The sequence below is a fragment of the Phoca vitulina genome, unplaced genomic scaffold (assembly GCF_004348235.1).
Source record: "Phoca vitulina isolate PV1807 unplaced genomic scaffold, GSC_HSeal_1.0 scaffold23, whole genome shotgun sequence".
NCBI classification, from domain to species: Eukaryota; Metazoa; Chordata; class Mammalia; order Carnivora; family Phocidae; genus Phoca; species Phoca vitulina.
Window position 1 is genome coordinate 12,148,918 of NW_022589726.1, and position 16,505 is coordinate 12,165,422.

The following is a 16,505-nucleotide window of genomic DNA, read 5'->3' on the forward strand; positions in this document are numbered from 1 at the left end:
TAAATAAAATCTTAAAAAAAAAAAAAAAAAGAAAATATGCAGAATGGAAAATGTATGCATGATATGTATATAGCTTCTTGAATTTTCACAATGAGAACACAAGTGTTTGAAAACTCACATCATAATCCAGAAAATTACCATGAAAACCAGAAACATTTCTTGTGCCCCTGGACATCATGCTGCTCCAAAAGAACCATTATTCTGAATTCTTTCAGCAAACATTAGCTTTCCTTGGTTTTGAAATTTATATAAATGAAATCATACACTATGTGCTCTTGATTCTGGATTCTGTCACTGAAGATTATAATCTAAAATTCATCTATATTATAGTTGCATGTAGCAGTGATTTGTGAGATTCTTTCATGCTGTTGTGCATCGCAGTGATTTATTAATTTAGATTACTAAACTATATTATATATGAAATATCACAATTTATTTACCCATTCTATTACTGATGGCATTTGTATTATTTCCAGTTTGGCACTATTACAAATAATGCTGCTATACACAGTTTTATACATCTCTTCTGATGTAAACATATACATATACTATATATATATGTAGGGGTGGAATTGCTACATTAGAAGTTATGCATACATTTAGCTCTACTAGTTTTAAAGTGGTCATGCCAATTTACAAACTTACAAACAATATATGTAATTCCAATCACACTATACCTTCACCAACACTTTATATTCAGTTTTTTTTTCTGTTAGTTTAAATAATTTTGGGGGAGATATATATATACAGTTGTGGTTATGACTAACAATGTTGAATATCTTTTAGTAATTTGTAATTTTAGTATCATCTATTGAAAAGCATTTCCTAGTCATTTTCCCATTTTCCTATTACATAGTCCTTTCTCATTTATATGTAATAATCTTCATATATTAATGGATATGAATCTTTGGTCTGAAATATGTGTTCTAAATATATTCTCTTATTCTCTATTTGAATTTTCACCCTCTTAATTGTGACATATTTTATAAACTCAAGTTCTGAATTTTATTTTTTTTTAAGATTTTATTTGAGAGAGAGAGACAGAGCACAAATAGGGGGAGGGGCAGAGGGAGAGGGAGAAGCAGACTCCCCGCCCGAGCTGGGAGCCTGACAGCATGGGCCTCCATCCCTTGGCCTGGAGATCATGACCGGAGTCGAAGGCAGACACTCAACCATCTGAGCAACCCAGGCGCCCCTCAAGTTCTGAATTTTTAACAAGATCCAATTTATCAATATTTCCCTTTGTTATCAATTTTTTTGCTGTCTTATTGTTTTATCTTAAAGAAATTGCTTATCCCAAGGAAAGCAGAAGATATCCTTCTATTATTTCTAATGGAAAATTATTTTCTTTTTCCCTTTAGGCCTATAATTCAATTGGAATCAATTTTTAATGTATGGTAAAGGTAAGAATCAAGGTTCACTTTTTCCCCATCTGAATATTGAGTTGATCCAGCATACACAGAGAAGCAATTATTGTTATAAATGAAGTTACTGTATAAGTAGATTTGTATCTACTTTTTATTATCTTCCATCTGTCTGCTTCTTAATTCTTATTTCAGGGACACTGTTTTAATTATTGTAAATTGAAAATAAATCTAACAGTGCAAGTCCTTCAACTTTGCTTTTCCTCACAAGTGTCTTTACTTTTCTTGGTACTTTGCATTTCCATATAAGTTTTAGATTCATTTTGTCAATTTCTTTAGGTAAAAACAAACAAATAATCCCTAGGAATTTTATCTTAAATTGCCCTTGATAATTACATATTTGATCATTTTAATGCTACTACAAATATATTCTTTTATTTCATTTTCTAATAACTTGTTGCTGACGTATAGAAATGCAATTTAATTTTGTATATTGGCATTGTATTCAATGATTATGCTAAATTTACTTAATAGTTGTAATAGTTTACATGTATATTCTTTGGATTTTCTATGTAAACAATAATGCTTCATGTTAAGACAGTTTTATTTCTCCTTCTCTTTTTATCATACTTGTATTTATTTTTCTTGCCAGAATAACACAAAACATAGTGATAACAAATAGACTTCTGTAATTTCCTGGGGCAAGATTCCATAATTCTACTTTTTAATATGGTATTTGTTACATATATATACATTTATTAAATGAAGGATAACCCTTGCTATTCATGGCTATCTAGATTTTTTATATGGCTTATTTTTATTTTCTTTTCTTAAACCATGATTGGGTGCTGAAGTTTACCCAATATATTTTATGCATCAAATACAATTTTTCTCATTAATCTCCTAAGTAGTTAGGTGAATGATTTTCAAACATTTAAAGAAGCTTGCATCCTGGAATCAACTATAGTTGACTTTTATTTGAGGTATTGGTTCTGTAAGTGCTGGATGCCTTGGTAACTCAGAAAGACTGCCACAAGTTCAAGGTTTCTGATTTCTGATGGCCAGAAGTCCCGAGAAAAAAATACCTGCAAATATACAGGTCACTTCAATGTGTTTTGTTCTCCTTGAATCTTGGCCCCTTGAGTACTCCAGAGCCTTCACACATGTGTGTTTTGTTTTGCTTTGTTTTGCTTTGTTTTGTTTTGTTTGGATTTCCACCCTCCTCCCTGCTTTTTTTCTTTTCTTTCTTTTTTTTTAATTTTCTAGCATTTATGGTCTAATTATATCCACACTGTTGAAGCTGGAAACAACATCTTTAATAATTTATTTCCATTATAAGAATTTATAAATTCCTGAGGCTGGGAAACTTAAAATGTCCCAAATCTAATTTTTGATAGGCACAATGACAATGGAAGATACATTTTGTTCTTAACCATCCCAGGATTTTAAACTTTCTTGAGGGACCAATCACGTAGAAGTATGTGCCATAAAAATCTTTATAGTCAGACACAATAAAGGGAAAGATAAACGTCGCAGAGTCCAGGAAACTGCTTAAAACTGCATCCTATAAAATCTCCTCTTTGGAAATATTTACCATAAAAACAGATCCTCATTTTTGGAGAAAAATCATATGCTGGTCTTTCTAGAAGGTGTCCATGAATGGTTCTGGATTAGGAGAATAGTCAGCCATTGTAGAGTGCCATCATTTACTGATTTCAGAAATAACAGCATCTACTTTATTTTGGGGTCTCTTTTTACACTTTTGGTACATCAGTTATAAGACAAATACAAGGGTCTTTTGTAATCATGCATAAATGTAGCATATAAATACAACTGTCATATCTGCATAAAAATTTTAATCACAAACACAGAATCTGAAATTGATAGAAATCATATTGATCTCTAGTACTTTACATTACATTCATATTAATAATGAATGTGACAGGAGCATCATAAATATGCAAAAAAGCAACACATCAGCCTAAACATCGCCAGTAATTTGTAGACCTACACTCATAGGAAACCACTAATGGAATATAGTGCATTTTCTTTTCTATGAATAGTCAAATGCCATACATAATGTAACAGTGCAACTGCTAATAGCAGACTCAGGAAGGATCATTTAAACTTGTTATTATGGGCAGCACAAACTGATCTTTGAAGTGGCCTATAATAAAATACTTCTCTGCCTTTACCCTGTTCTGATTGTTTGGTTATCTTTTTTCTCAGAGCTTATATTTATAGGAAGCGCAAAAATGATTACTTTGATATTTTGGAGATACTTATCATGCTTTTTCAAATGTAGGAGAATAGTGACCAATTAATACCTAACAAGTCAAAGTAAAAAGTCCCTGAAGCATCTGTTCAACCTTTTTTTATGTCAGACTATTAGAGCATTCTTTCAGAATATCCATTATCATACTACACCCTCATGGCATATATTACCAAAAGAGCCTGTGTGCAAAAGGTCTTACAGAAATGGTAATACTGAAGTCATCTGCAAATAAGTGGGAGCAGGAACTTAGTTGTTGGACTTCACAGGATGATTGACTGCACCTAAACCTAGGATCCATATGGGAAGCTCTAGGAAAATGCTCACTTATAAAGGAATCCTGTTTGACATAAATATCTTGAGGATTCTGCTCAGGCACAGCTTATACTAGTTAACATAATAATGTATAAACTAGATGATCTTAGTATTTTAGCTCTGTTTGGAACCCTGTATAGAATTCTGGAGTTTACCTTTAATTATGGAATGCCATTCCACATCCTATTCTCAAGGCTAAGAAGACTATCTTGAGCATCTATTTGGCCTTGCTATAAGAGCATTACAAAAGAAAATATTAAGTTGTAGAGGATCCCCAATCTAAAGGTTTTAATGCTTTGTATGGGAGATTAATAATGCTTTATTGTATGGTCTTATAGCACAATATAAAATTTTACCCTTAATAAAGACATTTAGTGAATGCCTTTAATATGTAATATCAGAAATCACTGACTAATTTAAAATTCTATAATATATATTCATAAAATGATTTCAATATTATCAAAATATAAAATATATATTTTAGTATGTAAAGAGATAACGCCCCAAAGTTCAGTCTACTTAATTAAATTATATTAAAATATGCAAAATCCTAAAATCTCTGGATTAGAAACTTATTAAAATACAATCAAATAATATATTGAGATTCACTCCAGATGATCCAACAGATTTTTGTAAGATGTGTTTTTAGAATTTAGGTTTACCTCAAGGATATTTTATATTTTCTGTTGAAGTTTAATTTTAGTACACATAAATTATCTTCACTACATTCCTAATAAATATTTTCTCTGCAAGCTTACTCCCCCGTCAAAAGCAGTACTACATGCCTTCATCAACTCATTTACCCTGCTTTGGTGTTTTTCATTGAACACTTATTACTTGAAATCATATTGTGTTTTTATTTTGTACCTTTATTGTGTGTCTCCATTTCTGAAAGAATGTGAATGCCATGACGGTAGAGATTGCTTCCTGATGTTTGCTTCCATTTTACCAGGACTTAATATAGTCCCTGGTGATAAAACAATATTTTTATGTATATGATAGATGTCATGCTTAAATGACATTTAGTTAGCATCTTTATACATGTTTTTCTGAGCTGGGAAAAAATTTAAGAGTTCAATTAATTACAGAGGAATGTGGTATTTACATTCTATTAATTTGTTTTCTTATAAAGCAGATCATTTCAGTAGTAAAGCAGTGATGTAGGATTCAAAATACTTTTATTCCAGTCTTGGCTCTGCTATCATCTCATTTTAGAAATTTAGTCAAGATACTGAACCAAACAAAATCATTGTTAGCTTCTCCACTCTTAATTTCTTTTTATGTAACTGGAGCCAGACTACTCTTTTTAAAGCAAATTTTATTTTTAAATATGTTTGGAATAGTAGATATAATATGGTATTCTAAAGACTTTTCATTTAATCCAGAAGAAAGCAGCTAAATAGGAAAAACGTGACAAAGAATAGATAATATAGATTTTACAAAGTAAGGTGGTTGATATAAATCAAACCATATTTATCATTACACTAAATGTTATTTTTCTAAACACTGGATAAAAATACAAGAGCCAACTATATGCCACCCATACCTACTTTAAATATAAAGACAAAATGGGTAAAAAGTATGTGCACACACACACAAAAAAGATGGACTATCCAAACACTAATCACACGAAAGCTGGAGTGGCTAAATATAAAACAAAGTAGACATCGGAGTGAGAATGTATTACCAAGTATAAAGAAGATTTTACAATAAAAAATGAGGTCAGCTCAAGGCGAAGCATAATCGTCTAGATGTGCATTCTGAATATAACTGGAAATGTGCATCCTTAAAGTAATAGGTCTTCAAAATGCATGAAGCAAAAACTGACATATGTACATATTAACAATTATATTTAGGATTTAAAATCTCTTCTTTCAAGGTAACTGATAAATAGGTAGAAAAGAAATCATTAATTATAGAGAAGACATGACAAAATATCAACCATATTAACCTAATTTACTTTTATAGAACACCAAACCCAAGGACATCAGAATTTCAAATATTTTCAAATGAAAATGAGACATTGAGAAAGATTCATAATATGCTGGACCACAAAACAAGTCTCTCTAAATTGAAAAGAACTGTAATTATAATTTCTTCATTGACTCTAACAGAATTAAATAGATAAGCAATAATTGAACTGTATATAGACAATTTCCAAATACTTCAAAATTAAATGATATAAATAAATCATGGGTCAAATAAAAAATAAAAATTTATATTAAAGATATTCTGAACTGAATGATTAAATTAAATGAAAACACAACAGAAAAAAAAAAAAAGATGAATATATTTTGGTATTCTGTGAGATGAAGATAAAGCATGGCCTAGAGGGAATATTTTAGCTTTAAAATCATTAATATTATAATAGAAAGATGTAAAACTAAAGATCTAAGTTTCCATCTAAATTTTATAAAAAGAAACAAGCTGAAACTAAAGCATGTAAAAGAAAAAATAACAATTATATAATAAAAAATAACAAATGGGTAAACAATAGAGAAAATAAATGACACCAAAATTATTTTATTAAAAAATCAATAAAATTGGTAATCCTGTAGCTAGGCCAATCGATATAAAAAGATAAAATACCCATGACTTACTAACAGAAATGAAAGAGGGGCACTGTATAAAGAAGAGTATGAACAGCTTTCTGCCAAAATTTTCAACAATTTAAATGAATTTAACAAATGTCTTCACAAATTACTAAAACTAACAAAAGAAGAGATAGACAATTCAAATTACCCTATATCTGTAAAATGAATTATATTTCAGTAAAAACTTCCCATAACAAGAACAACAAAAATTAACCAACCAACCAAACAAAAAAAAAACCCAAGCCCAGATCATGTCACAACTAAATTCTATGACACATGTAAGGAAGAAATAACACCAATTCTAGGCAACTTTTCAGAAAACAGAGAAAGAAGAAATGTCCCTGAGCAGATAATTTTGAGAACAATATTGTCATTTTCCAAAACCAGGTAATAATAATAAAATAAAAGAAGAACTTCAAGGAACTATTACTCACGATTGTAGATGTAAAAAAAAAAAAAAACTTAACAAATTAATGGCAAACAAACCAGTGACATTTAAAAAGTATAATTCATGAAATGTCTGATTGAACATTTGAAAATCAATTAATGTTATTTGGAATATTAGCAGAATAAAGAAAAATATAATTATCTCAATACAGAAAAATATTTTTTTAACACAGAAAAAATATTTTTAAAAAGTGAATATACATTCATAATAAAAAACCCATGTACAAAAGAACATAAGATTCCAGAAATAGAATCACATATTGATTTTTTTTTTACAAAAGTAACAATGATAGAGGCAAAGTGTTCAACAAATAACATTGTACAAAGTGGATATCCATATGGATTACGTTTAATGTAACAATAATTGGACAAAGAGTGAACTTATAAAAAAGTAAGTAATTGCTGACCTTTATACCTAACCGAACTATTATTTAAATTAGAAGCACAGGTGGAGATCAAGAGATTTTCAGATCAGCAAAAAATGAGGACTATTTTTGCCAATAGAAACATAATAGAAAATGAATACTTAATTTAATACTTAATATTAATGATGTTAAGCATTAATCATTTTAATGATGTTTCTGCTGGCAGTAATATATATTAAATATGTATATATTTAAATTTCAGAAGTGTTTTAGATTCATAGTAATACTATGAGGATGACAGAGTTCCAATATATCCTACACCCAGTTTGCCTTATTGTTAACATCCTATGATACCATGGTGTATTTTTCACAAATAATGAACCAATATTTATACATTAATAGTAACTAACTTCTAAATTTTATGGATATTTTATTGGTTTTCTCTGATGACACTTTTCTGTTCAGGATCCCATGTACAGTCCTACTGAGAATATTTGAATTGCTGATTTAAAGTTTTTGTTTAGAAATTTCAATGTCTGGGATTCCTGAGAGATAGTGTCCATTGACCGTGCTTTTTTCCCCACGTATAGGCCATATTTTCTTGTTTTATTGGATGTCTTATATTTTTGTTGTTGTTGAAAACTTTTCATTCTAAACAATATATAATGCCTCAACTCTGGAAATTGGATTCACACCCCCTCCCAAAGTCTGTTGCTGTTGATGCTTATTTATTTTTATTGTTGTTGCTACTGTTTGTTTTGTGACTTTTGTGAACTAATTTTGTAAAGTCTGTTTCCTTTGTCACTTGTGGCTACTGAAGTTTCAGCTTAAGTTAGCATAGTAGTCAGTTGATAAGTAGACAAAAAACTTCTTAAGTGCCTTGAACCTGTAGACTCCTAGCTTTTGCTAAGGGACTCTGTTTTCAAAGCTCCTATAGGCATTTATGACTTTACCTTAGTTTTTACCCCTGCTTTCACAGAGCCTTGATGCCAGCCGGAGGGGGGAGAAGTAGGCCATCTCAGGTGTTCACTGTACAAGCACACCAGCCCTGCAAAGGCATGTTGCCTTCTAAATTCCCAGAAATACGTCCCAGGTTTTAAAATTCCCCTATAGGGGCGCCTGGGTGGCTCAGTTGGTTAAGCAACTGCCTTCAGCTCAGGTCATGATCCTGGAGTCCCGGGATCGAGTCCCGCATCGGGCTCCCTGCTCAGCGGGGGGTCTGCTTCTCCCTCTGACCCTTCCCCTCTCATGCTCTCTGTCTCCCATTCTCTCTCTCAGATAAATAAATAAAATCTTTAAAAAAAATAAATAAATAAATAAAATAAAATAAAATTCCCCTATGAACATCTCATTCCCCAGCTTTTCCTATTAGGTCATTTGCCAGGCTGTTATCATTGCCTCTTGCAAATGTAATTTAAAAAAAAAAAAAAAAGTGCCGTTGATTGTTTTATGCAAACACCTTGTGGGAAGGCTATTTGAAGTAAGAAAGCTCTAAGTCAGGTCAAATAAAAGGTAATCCTATGTGTGTGTGTGAGGGTTTCCAGTCAACTGAAAGACAGATAAAACAATGACAAATATCAGGAGATGGGGCTTTTGGGAAGAAGCAGCTCCAAATACGTTTTGCCTCTCCAGTGGCTACTAGGATGCTGGCTTTCACTGCCATTCTGATTGTGAGGCTGTTGGTTTAAAGGCTACTGTGGAGCTGGAGAGAGGGTGATAGAAGTGAGACCATTTAAAATGCCACAAAGTTCATTGTTTTTACCAAGATTCAGCCAGTTTTCTTGAATCAATGCTCTTCAGATTGTTGCAAACTCTGTGTGAATTTCCAGAGTTCAGGAAAAGTTCATTTTGAAACTATTTTGATCTGCAGCTTTATTCCACTTTTAAGATCAAGGGAATTATTTTTCCAAATGCTAGAAATGCCATATTCTAACAGCCCTCAGGAATCAGCCCTATCTGGGAATTGTCCTTGGGTAAAGAGAGCTATTTTGCCTAAAGTCACACCCAATTCCCAGGGACTGTCTACATTCGATGACTGACAAATGTAAAGATGGTAAGTCTAGCCACCCAGTCCCAAATTGGGACATCTTAAAAGAGCCATCTGAGATCTGGAGCTACTCATATGTTCTGCTGATATTGCTATGCAACTCAAATTTTTCCTCTTTCCAGTTATGCTCCCTTTATTTTTCTCCCAGATAGAGATTTCAAGAATACTCCCTTATAAACTTATTGCTGAATGCTAATCTTCATCTCAGAGTTGGCTCTCTGGTTAACTCAATAACATTTGCTGCACATCCTCTGAGAAGCAAATATAAAGACAAATAAATACACAAGGGTTTTATTAGGTTAAAGCTTGTGAGAACAAATGGAGAGAGACCCCAAAGAAGCTTGGATAGTCATCAGACTTCAAAGGAAGTCAGACTCCAAGTGAAGGAAAAAGGGAAAGATATAAAGGTAAAAAAGTTTAGACCACAGAGCAGTATTTTGACAAAGTCACTGGTGATTCTGAAATCAGAGTCAGCACTCAGAGGAGTCCTGTTCCTCTCAGGAATTGGCTTGCTTTAATATCCCTGCTTTAAGATACATAGTTTCTACCTTTGTTTAATGCTCACAACAAACCTGTGAGATCAGTGTCCATCAGCACCTCCTTTAACTGAGTACAACCTGTTCCACTGGAATGAACGTTAACTGCCTAAACTTACCCACCCTGTGAGGTACAGAGCACGTGCTAACCAAGGCAGTCTTGGTCCCAGGGTTTGTGCCCCTAAGAACCACACTGTCATGACACCGAGCCACTTCACAGACTTGGGATTCCTTGAAGGAAAATGAGACTAGGTCACCTCAAGCAGGACCCTGAGATCCTTCTGGTTATATATGTACATCATTCTCCTAACCTTCCTGTCATGAAACATAAGACCATTGTCAGAATGACTCTGCAATGAGAAAAGGGAAGTTCCAAACTTCTCAAAATTATTAAACACAAGCTTTGAATTGACTAAGTAATCACATACTCTTAATATTGCATGTTAATTAGCATTTTATTTCTGAATGCATACTTGGAAAAGGCAAAGTCATTAAGGCAGAATTCCCATTTTAGACCCCTGAACCATCACATGAGGAAAATGAGAGACTACGTGGAAGCTCCTGAAAGTTCTCTACCTTACCAGAAGAGCAGTAAAAAAGAAAATTACCACTTTGTCTCTGAACGAACTGCAGTGGTTAGTGCTATCCTCAGAGATTTTAAAGAAGCTATATTGGGAAGAAAAAACTTGAGGAGCGATTAGGAGGAGAGAAATAACCATGAAAGGAAGTTTAAGTGTTGGATTGACTGAGTGATTAGCCAAAAGATACTGTTTTAACCTGAAACAATGTTTTGTTGTTGTTATTTTATTTTTTTAAAGATTTTATCTATTTGACAGAGAGAGACACAGCAAGAGAGGGGACACAAGCAGAGGGAGAGGGAGAAGCAGGCTTCCTGCGGAGCAGGGAGCCCGATGTGGGGCTCGATCTCAGGACCCTGGGATCATGACCTGAGCTGAAGGCAGACGCTTAACGACTGAGCCACCTAGGCATCCCGCTGTTGTGTGTTTTAAACCAGAAGTGACTCTTCCATTTATTTGGAAAGTTCAAGTGTTTCACAACTTTGCTGTGTCCTTCTTAATCCCCACCCTCTCTGCACAACAAGCTCAAAATTTGGAGCTTCCAGCATGAGAAGCCCAGGTAGAGAAAATAAAAATATATTTGTTGCAACATTTTATTTATGCTTTAAGCAATAATTCCTCTACAACTCCATATCTATATCTCTGTACCTTTATCTCTGTATGTAATATTATCAATCAAATTTCAGCTAAGAAAACTGAGGCTAAGACCTACAAAGTAAAATAAATGCTCCAAAGTTCACAGTTAGTAAAGAAAATAAAACAATGTTTTGCACTCTGTGAATTAACTATAGAGCCTGTGCAGGCACTTGGTAGGCAGTTAAGACTGTTTTCATTCTTTTGGGAATATGAGTATATTAGTAAATTTAATCAAAGCTTAGGGGCCAGGTATGATGAGAAATTTTATTAAGAACTAAAGCAGAGCTTAGGATTTACTGCTTTTTTGTTTAGAAATATTGTCTACTTCTAAATCTATTTTGAGTCAATATGCACAAATTGTATATACACATTCATATATACCTATATATTATTCAAAGACATAATTAACTTTATTGATAAACAATTTAAGGTACTAGCTAGATTCCATGGGCATCAATTACAATTCTACAAGGATCTAGCACGGATTTACAGTTACAATTAATGGCATGTCAAATTGTTGGAAGAAAGGTATTGATGTTCAATAATAAAGCAATCTGATTCTCAGAAGGCCAGATAGTTTAAACATCTTTAAAAAAATGTCATTTATCTAAGCTGACATGCAAAATGCTCTCATATTTCAAACAGAAATGGTAAAACTATCAAACTAAGTATATTTATCTTTGTGGCTGTGTTTTATGGAGCAAGAAAAATACAGAATAAAGGTGAATATTCCAGTCTATCATCCGAATCTTTGGCTACTCGTTAATAAATATTCAGAAACATTTGATTTGCTTTTATGTGGTGATACAATAGTGTTATACTAATAATTTTCATCCAGGTGTTGTGGTATCACTTGCCATTTGCTACCATCTTATTGTAGCAAGCTGACTTCTAAGATGGCCCCCAGTGACCCCTGCCTCCTGGGATGTGTATGTGTAATTCTTTCCCTCTGGCTGTGGGCTGCACTTAGTCATTTCATTTTAACCAATATAACATGACAAAAATGATGCGATATCACTCCTGTGATTAGGTTACCAAGGATTGTGACTTCTGTTTTTCTAGTATACTCTCTCTTTCTTTCTGGCTTTGATGAAGCAGTTGGCCATGTTGAAGAAACCCATGTGTCAAGGAACCGTTCATGAGCCACTGGCCAGTGAGGAACTAAGCCTCTCAATCCAATGACCCTCAAGTAACTGAACTAACCAACAGTCACATGTGTGAATATGAAAGCAGATTATGCCCAGAACCATCAGATGACTGTAGTCTTGTGAAAGACCCTGAAGTAGAAGGCCTAGTTTAGCTGGGCCTATTATCCTGACCCACAAAGACTGGGAGATAATAAGTAGGTGTTGTTTTTGTTGTTTTACTGTGATAAAATATACATAATGTTTCTCATTTTAACCATTCTCAAGTGTACATTTGAGTAGAATTATATATATTCATAATGTTGTGCAACCATCACCATTATTTATACCCCAAACTTTTTTCATTGTCTTTCAAGAGAGTTTGTACCCATTAAACACAAATACCCCTTTCCCCTGGGCTCCTAGTAATTATGATTTTACTTTTTGTCTCTGTGAATATGCCTATGCTAGGTACCTTGTATAAATAGAATCATATATTTGCCCTTGTGTCTATGGCTTATATCACTAAGTACAATGATTGCAAGGTCCTTGCTATAGGATATACCAAAATTTTATTCCTTTTTATGGCTGAATAATATTCCAATGAAGTATGTACCACATCTTGTTTTCCATTCATCTGTTGAGGGACCCTTGGATTGTTTCCATCTTTTGGCTATTGGGAATAATGCTACTATGACATTGGTGACAAGCATCTGTTCCAGTCCCTATTTTCAATTATTCAGGATATATATATATCGATGAGTGGAAGTGCTAGGTCATATGGTACACTTCTGTGTTTAATCTTATGTGAAATTGCCAAATCATTTTCCACATGGCTGCAAATTTCATATTCTCAACAGCAATACATGAGAATTCTAATTTCTCCATATCCTTCCCAACACTTGTTATTTTCTGGCATTTCTGATTTGTTTACTTATTATTATTATAGCCATCCTAGTTAGGTGATAAGTGGTATCCCAGTATAGCTTTGATTTGTATTTCTCCTGTAACTACTGATGTTGGGCATCTTTTCATGTACATATTGATTATTTATAAATCTTTGAAGAAATGTCTCCTAAGTCCTTTGTCCATTTCTTTTTTGGTTGCTTGTCTTTTGTCATTGAGTTTTAGGGGTTCTTTATATATTCTGGATATTAATCCTATACTTAATCTGAAAATATTTTCTCTCATTCATTAGGTTGTCCTTTTGCTTTCTTGATAGTAATCTTTGATGCATAAATGTTCTTAATTTTGACAAAGTTCAGTTTATCTATTTTTTTCTTTTGTTGACTGTTCTTCATCTCCATGAAAACACTTCCAAATCAAATATCATGAAGATATTCTCCAGTGTTTTCTTCTAGGGGTTTTATTGTTTTACCACTTACATCTAGGTATTAAGTTAATTTTTGTATTTGTTATAGGTGAGGTTAAACTTTACTCTTTTGCATGTGGATATCTAGTTTTCCCAGCACCATTTGTGAAATAACTGTTCTTCCCCCAATGAATGGTTTTCACACTCTTATTAAAAAAAAGTGACCATTAAGTGAGGGTTTACTTCTGGGCTCTTTAGTCTACTCTACTGTTTTGTATGTCTATCTGTATTCCAGTACCATGCTTTAAAATTATCATAGCTATGTTATAATTTTTGAAACTGTGCAGTGTGAGTCCTCCAATGTCATTCTTCTTTTTCAAGATTGTTTTAGCTAATGAGGGCCACTTGCAATTCCATATGTATTTGGGGACTGGTTTTTCCAAAAAAAAAAAAAAAATTGTGAGAATATTGATAGAAACTGTATTAAATCTGTAGATCACTTCGAGTAGTATTGACATCTTAATATTAACTCTTCCAATACATAAACATAGATATCTTCCATTTATTAAGTCTTCTTTAATTTCTTTCAGTAATACTTTGTAGTTTTCAACATATAATTCTTTCACTTCCATGGTTTTATTTATTTATAATTATTTAATTCTCTTAGGTACTAATGTAAATAGAATTTCTTAATTTCCATTTTGGATTGCTTGTTGGTGTATGAAAACAAAAATTACTTTTGTGTGTTGACCTTTTACACTGTAACTTTGCTTAATTTATTTATTGGCTCTATTAGCTCTCTTACAAATTTTTTGGATGTTCTTATATATGGTCATGTAATTTGTGAGTAGAGATAGTTTTGTGTCTACTTTATACAAATACTAATTTCACTTTTAAGATTGAAGTGATTATTTTTCTAAATGCTAGAAATGCTATATTCTAACAGCCCTCAAGTTTCACCCCTATCTGGGAGTTATCATTGGGTAAAATAAGCTGTTTTGCCTAAAGTCACACACCATTCCCAGGGAACTGTCTACATGCAAAGATTGACAGATGCAAGAGTGTCAAGTGTAGCCACCAGTCCATGTCTCCATGTCTTTGTTTATCTCATTGAGCATATTTAAGACAGTTGTTTTAAAGTCTGTCTGGTAAGTCCAAATTCTGGGCTTCCCTAGTAACATTCTCTGCTGATTTGTTTTGTTCCTTTAAATGGGTTATTCTCCCCTCTTTCTTTGTATGCCTTGATATTTTTCATTGGAAACTAGATATGTAAAATCTTATAATATGGTAAATCTGGAACTTACACATTCCTCTTCCCAATGGTTTGCTATTACTTATTTATTTTATTGTTGTAGGGTATCTCTGTGCTGAGCATCAGCCTGAGGTGAAAGCTTAACATCTTTTCAGGTCTTTTTCTGAGCTTGCATCTTTTTATAGGCATGTGTGGTCTTTCCAAATTTTCCCATATATGAGATTGTGTTGGAATATCCAAAAAAATAGGTGCAGCAACTTAAATCTCCTGGAACCTGCTTCAGGTGGTAGGACTGCAAAGTGACAGCCCACCTCTATGTGTACACCTCTGCAATCAGAAGCAGTAATGCACAATCTAAACACAGAATCACAAGATTTGGAGAAGTTCCTTATTGTGTACCTTGGCTCCAGCACACTGCACCAGAATCTATGGTCAACATACCCTGATATAAAGCTGGGGGGTGTGTGATAGATAGATGACATCACATTGATTGATAAAATTGACAGAAATTAACTATCCAAGCTCTCCCCTGGAGGCTGAAATGTTCGCATGAACTCCAGAGTGAAAAGTAGTCACTTCACACTGTTTCTGCTAGTATAACTGTTGTGCAGGTGGAGAGGTGAATTCCTGGTCCTTTTCCCTCCACCACCTTCCCTGAGATTAATCAAAATATATTTTCTTTTTAAGCCATTAACATTTAGAGTAACTTGTTACATAGCAATAAATGCCTAATGCACTTATGAATATAGATTGAAACAGGTTCAACAAGAAGGTACACGAATAATATTATGTTGCTATAAAAATATGCTATCTTTAAGAGCAGATATGTGAGAAATATAATAAGTTCTTAGAAGATATACAGGACCAACAAATGGATTAATATGCAAATAGGAGACATGATCAACATTCCAGCTGCATTAGAAGTCAGTATACATGCTTAGAGCAAAGTCCGTCTCTCCATACACAAAATTAGTATGATCAGTTATCTAATAAAATCTCAGGACAAACCTGGTTCTGGGAAAGAGCAGCATAGGATAGTTGAAATATGATTCCACTTTTATTACATACTACATATTATACTTAAATCTCTCCCACCTAATTGCATAGAAATATTTTTTCTTCAGAAACTTTCAAATATGGTTACAGTTTCTAGAAAAGTTGGACAATATATTTATCTATGCATTTGTTGACTTAATTATATTATTAGGCACTTATGATATATAAGTCACTCTGTTGGTAATGCTGGAAAAATTGGAGTTGACGAATGATGCTGTCCTATAAAAATGTAACTGATAGCTTGGTATATAATATTTGTCCATATTTGTCTAGTAAATTGTTACAAGGGTATTTCTACAAAAAAGACTGTGGGACATCTTCCTACTTACCTTAGGACAATTCCAATATCCTAAAATTACATGGAAGTTGCTAAACAAACAGCAATTTTTAAAATCTCAATTGTTTTCTTATAAAATTATAAAAACATTTACATCAACACTTCACATATATAGAGAAATAATTGCAAGGCATTGTTATGTCTATCTTCTAGGAAATCATTTCCATTATCTTAGTATGTGCATAAACAGTGGCATGGCGATTTTACTGCCAAGTTATAATTATGACTCAACAAGATTTATCAGACTGTTGAATGGTGACTCCCATAACA